Source organism: Gossypium hirsutum, chromosome D06 (assembly GCF_007990345.1).
Source record: "Gossypium hirsutum isolate 1008001.06 chromosome D06, Gossypium_hirsutum_v2.1, whole genome shotgun sequence".
In the NCBI taxonomy this organism is placed as follows: domain Eukaryota; kingdom Viridiplantae; phylum Streptophyta; class Magnoliopsida; order Malvales; family Malvaceae; genus Gossypium; species Gossypium hirsutum.
In genome coordinates this window covers 25,429,014-25,435,044 of record NC_053442.1, presented here as the reverse complement: position 1 = coordinate 25,435,044, position 6,031 = coordinate 25,429,014, and the positions used below count along the sequence as shown (strand labels likewise).

Sequence of the window (6,031 nt, the reverse complement as noted above, 5' to 3'; positions counted from 1 at the left end):
TTAGCATTGGTTGTTTGTGAACTTTTGGTATAAGATCACTATGACAAATGTGTTAATGAATTTGTTTAATTGGTAGTTTAATTAGTGAATGAAATGGTTAAGTGATAAGTAAGTTTGATTGTTGAAATTGAGGTGCCATTTTGGCATACTGATTGAATGGTTAAATTCTAGGTTGATTAGGCTTGGATATGCATATGAAAAGTGAGTTTAGAATGCTTAATTTTAGGTGCAATTGGCTTGTGCATGAGTTGTGAGTTTGGGTGAGAAAAATGGATTGAAAGTGGCATATTTTTCGTCCACACAGGCAGAGACACGGGTGTGTATTTTAGCCGTGTGTGACACACGGCTAGGCAACACGACCGTGTGTTCCCTATAGCTTTCAAAATGTTGCAAGTCAGGCTGTTACACAGCCTAGCACACAGCTTGCCAAACAGGCGTGTGGAATTATTTTGAAGGGTACACAGCCTGGCACACGGGCGTGTGGCTTGCTTATGTAGCCCAAGTTAGTGAGTTACACGGGTGCAGACACGGGCTGGGACACGACTGTGTGTCCCTATTTCAAATGCCCACACGGCCTAATACACGGGTGTGTCTCTTGGCCGTGTGACCCCTGCAGTTTGAAAATTTTTAACTTTTTCTGAAAAATTTCATATGTTTTCGATTTAGTCCCGAATCGTTTGCAATGTCTGTTTTAGGCTTCGAGGGCTCGTATAAGGGACCGTATGTATGTTTTTTTATTGATATTGTTATGTTTTACCTTCTGATTTATTTTTGATAACAAATTGCTCGTTATATGACGTTATGCTTCAGTAATACTCTGTAGCCCTAATCTGGCGACCGATATGGGCTAGAAGTGTTACATCGGAGATCTATCACACTATCCAACATAAATATCGATAGTTTTTAAATGTTTTGGCCAAGGTTATAATAGCATGTATAGGTTGAATTGTAATGTCATTTTGTTGAATGGTTAGTTGGTGAATTGGCTTGTATAAGTTATGGATGTTATCTTGGTTGGTACCATTTGATACATTTCTAGATGGTGTCATTTTGGTTAACTGATGATACATGTTTAGAATGACTTCTATGGTATATTTGAAATGGTATGGTAATGGTCAAGTTGTGGCATGTGTGGTAAGTTTTGAACTAAGATTTGATGATTGAAATGTGGTGAAATATGCATGTTTAGGTAAGTGTTGTTGTGTGTATTTGAGGTGCCTTTAAATGGCATATTGGTTAGTTGAATTAGGGTTTTGAGATGGCATATACATATGTATGTTTAGGTATGGTTTGATGTCTTGTAAGTGTGCACATTTGGTTCAAATGTTTATGCATGAATTGGTATTGGAAATGGCTTGTTTTTAGGAAAATTTAGGTCCACATAGCCTGAGACACGGGCATGTGACTCAATTGTGTGTGACACACGGCCTAGCGACATGGTCGTGTGTCATCTGAGGGTTTTTTTTGTATGCAAGTGAGTTACACAGCCTAGCACACGGGCGTATGACACGGCCATGTGACCCTACTCAGAGAGTTACACAGGTGAGGACACAAGCTGGGGCACAACCGTGTGTCCCTAGTTTGAAGGTTACAAGGCTTGAGAGATAGGCGTGTGTCTCAGCCGTGTGAGGCACATGGTCTGGCCATACAACCGTGTGACCCTTGTTTCCAAAATTTTGTGAAATTTTCCTAGACTTTTCAAATTATTTCAATTTAGTCCCGAATCGTTTCTAAGGTATTTTTAGGGCCTCGAGGGCTCGATTTAGGAACGATATGTATTTGTATGATTAGTTTATGATATGTTTATGTTATTAATTGAAATTGAGGTTACATGTTCTGGTTGTACGGTATTGCTTCGTAACCCTAATCTGGCGATGGATACGAGTTAGTGGTATTACATAATATCTGTAGCCATATATATGTTTTCATATTTCAAGAAAAGCAATCCAAATACATTTTAAATCATGTAATATCATCATGTAAAATTTATTCAATCATATCTCAACTTCGATCAGTCAATACTACTCATCTATTTACTATTATCATTTAAATTTCTTATCTTACAATTTGGTCTGATAGATGCTGCATTAATAAAAATTACAGTAGTACATATATACAATTAATAGATATAAATACACAATTTAAACATAATAATAGAATATAGTAAGTTCCATATGAACTTACCTGGAAAACGGCAACCACAAAGTGTCAGGAACTAATCTGCAATTTCTCCTATTTCTCAATTAACGTCCGATTGATTTAATTCCAAATCTATAATAATTCATTACAATTTATCAATTCCAATAACCTTATAAAATCTTAGTATATGCATATAACAACTTAATTTCATTTTACACAATTTCGTAAAAGTTTCACATTTTATTCAATTTAGTCCCTAAAATTGAAATAACTATTAAATTTCATAATTAAACTTTGGTTTTCATTTTAGTTTCAAATATATCCTTTTATAACCTTTTAAAATATAAATTTATAGAAATTTCACATCAAATTTTTCATATTCACAAGTTAGCCCCTAAACTTAAAATTAATAAAAATCACTTTACAGATAGTCTTTAATCATTTCGAAGTTTACAAATCTACCATTTAATATAAAAAAATCAAGAATCATCCATGGTAACATTTTAAAACTTTGATAGTTTTACAATTTAACACCTCGAATAGGATTAAGCTACAATGGTCTAAAAAAACTAAAAATTATGAAAAACGAACCTGAATTGGACTTACATGCAAAAGAATAAGTTTGGCTAAAATTTGAAGCTTCCTTATCTATGGTGGAACGTTGGAAAATGAGAGAAAAATGAAGAAGAAAACCACTTTGGTTATGTTTTTTTATGATTTAACATTTAACAATAATCTAATTATAAGTTTTAATATATAAATAACTTAATTCCCACTTAGTAACCATCCACCATATGAAAAGGATGGCTAATTGCCACTTTAAGTCCTTACTATTTGCTATTTAAACCTTTTGACAAATAAAATCTATAGCGATTAATTTTTACGATTTTTACGATTTAATCCTTATATCTTAATTAACAACCAAATCAATAAAATTCTTGTAACAAACTTCAATTCAACTATATAACAGCTCTGTAAATATTTAATAAAAATATTTACGAGCTCGATTTCAAAAACGAGGTTCTGATACCTCAATTTCCAGAACCACTAACTTTTGAACTGATACATTTGTACATTGACTAGCTTTCCACATGACTAAAATTATTAGACCATAATCCAGCATAATACTATAATAGTCTCGTAAATATTAATAAATAATATTTACTGACTCAATCAACTAAAAATAGAGTTTTGAAACTACCATTTCTGATACTACTGAAAATCGAGCTATTACAAACTCCTCCTGAACATGTAACAGGAGTAGGAAGCGAGGAGTTTTCTCAAGGACTATATGAAGGTCATATTTCTCATCCACTTGAAAAAAACTCATACTTGGTAGCTTTGTGGTGAAGCCCTCAACTCTAAAGTAAGCTTGTTGACTCATTAGACGTGGTGGTGCATTCAAAGACTTTGTCGGTAGTATAAATCCATTTTTTCCTTGGAGGGTTACCTTGTTTTTGACCACCACCGCTTGTGGTGCTTGGCTCTCCCCCATGATTCTCGATCATCGGTGACTTAGAAATCTCAAAAGATGTTTAAGCATCATCAAAGGCCATTGAAAACAAGAAAAAGACATAGCAAAAAGAAGAAGATAAGAAAGGAAAAGTTACTTACCCTTAAAATGATGGTGGAGAACAGAAGTTGAAATAAAAAAGGTGAAGAAGCAAATAATGTAAAGAAAAACAAAAAAAAACCCTCAAAAAATGAAAAAAAAGCTCTAAAAACGGTTAAGTGAACAAGGAAAATTAAAAATAGCAGAATAATAGCACCAAAGTAAAAAAGGTAGTGTGAAGAAGAAGAAGACTGTTTTTATAGACCCCTTCAACCAAATGGTGCATTTGGGGAATTAAATAAAGCCTCAAAATGCTCCAATAAAAATCTAACATATGGATGAACGAGATAACCTAGGTGAAGCACCATCATTGATACTGTTTCCCCAAGCGTAACTATCAAGCCTCGAATTAGATGCTCTTGAACGTGTACCTTTATGTCCGCCTAAGTGTCTTATGCAACACACTTCAACTTGCTGTCGATTCATTTACCAAAAGCTAACTTATTCAAAAATAACCAGGACAGTGTATAGTTCGTGAAACAGCCACCCGCTCCATTAACTGAATTTAAATTGCTAAGTGTTAAAATACTTTCTCAATATTCATCGTTGTATTATGACCATCCGATCTAAAACCCTTCTTCCAGTGCACTTCAAAAACAAAATGTCCCAATACAACTATATTGATATCCATCATGCAGATGGTCCTTGCAAAGAAGAAATAACATTCCTTCCTTATTTTTTCACCTCCCGGAAGCTCGATTTTGTTAGATTATATTTCATCAAATATAGGTATTTTATGGGCGGAGAGTAAAAAAGAAAATACTTGAAATGGAAACATAAATTTAAAAAAAAAAAACAATTTGTATCATTTATAGAGTACAAAATTCTGAGTAGTTGGGGATAATTACAATTGAATACACAATAATGAAAATAAATTTTTACAACCACTACTCTAAAATAGGACCCTTCCCTTTGTCAAGAGAGGCATTAAGATCCAATGTTTCACCAGTCGAGGAGTTGGAAGCATCCTCTTCAAAAGTACCTTTCGTTGATATACCTTCGAAAGACCCCGCTTGAGCTGCCACATCTTCAGGGTGGATAAAGGGATTCAAATGAGAGCACCCACCAAAAAATACTAGCCTTTTAAAGTACTCTCAGAATTTTTCCCATTCAGGACCATGTGGGTAGCATATATTGAAATCCTAATGGCAGCCCATTTGAATCATATCAAAGAAGGGTTGAAAGTTCATGCCAACAGTATTTAGCGGCCCAAAAGTAACTTGCATGGTAGTATTCACCCCATCTACAGCAATAGTAGGGACGACAGCTTGAGCCTGGCACTTTAACAACCAGACCTAACACTTCGCTCAAGTTGTAGGTGCCTTCTGAAAAACTAAAACCGTATTTATGATGTTCTACAACCAGGCCCTGGCACTTTAACAACCTTCGTATATCTCACTCGTACTACTACACGGATAGCTAAGGTCGGCTACTGGTTCATCCTCTGCCCTCTTGGGTTCTCTAACAATGATCCTTCACTCCTTTACCGTCTCCCTCGGCGACGCATTCCCAGGTCGACCACTACTTTTGCCCTGAGTTCTACTAGATCTCCCACTACCTTTGGCCATTTATTCCCAAAAAGTGCTAGAATTTGCTCAAATAACGAAGAAATAAGAGTATTACAAAAAAATTGAAGCACGAATTCTTTCAAAAACAGAATCGCTGCAGAAATTGAGTAAGAACTAGAAAGCAGAATGAGCATAGTTGCAGTGCAGAAACAAAATTTCAGAAGTTACAAAAACAAAATGACTTCAAGGAGAAAAGTTAGAGAATATATAAGGCCATATTTCAAAAAGCACCGTTCTACTAACAAACTAATGCCCAATGGCAACTCAACAATGTCTACAACGCCTTTCACCCACCATTATCACGACTCCCCAAAACATAGTCCTCAAAGTACAGTTATGACAGAAGTCTAAAAGCTTCACCACGACTTTCCACCATCTGCCGAGACCCACATATTTTCTACTCACCATCTGTTGATATAATGTCCATGGGAGGTCGTGAGCAATTTGCCTCAAGAGAGGTCACGTTACAACCTCTTCCTCGACTTGGAGGGGAATATTGTTATACCTCCCCCAGAAATAGGGACACATAAAAAATCATAAGGCCCCCTGAAGAATGTATTACACCTAGAGGTGAAACCAGAAAATTTTGTTAAGAGTCGAAATTAAATTATAATTTTTACGATAGAAAGAAATACAATTTTATTATTTTAATAGATTATATCTTTATAATTTTTAAATAATTAAATTAAATTTTTATATTTTTAGGGGTCAA

The 6,031-nt window shown here is 34.9% G+C and overlaps 1 long non-coding RNA gene across 1 annotated transcript; it reads right to left on the bottom strand.

Annotated features, from left to right (window-relative positions):
- Positions 1 to 3,093: 3,093 nt before the first annotated feature.
- On the bottom strand, positions 3,094 to 4,504 carry LOC107901652 (uncharacterized). The gene is made up of 2 exons (XR_001685348.2): positions 3,754 to 4,504; positions 3,094 to 3,653 (listed from the first exon to the last, which is right to left on the bottom strand). It is a non-coding gene; the product is annotated as an uncharacterized lncRNA (long non-coding RNA).
- Positions 4,505 to 6,031: the final 1,527 nt, after the last annotated feature.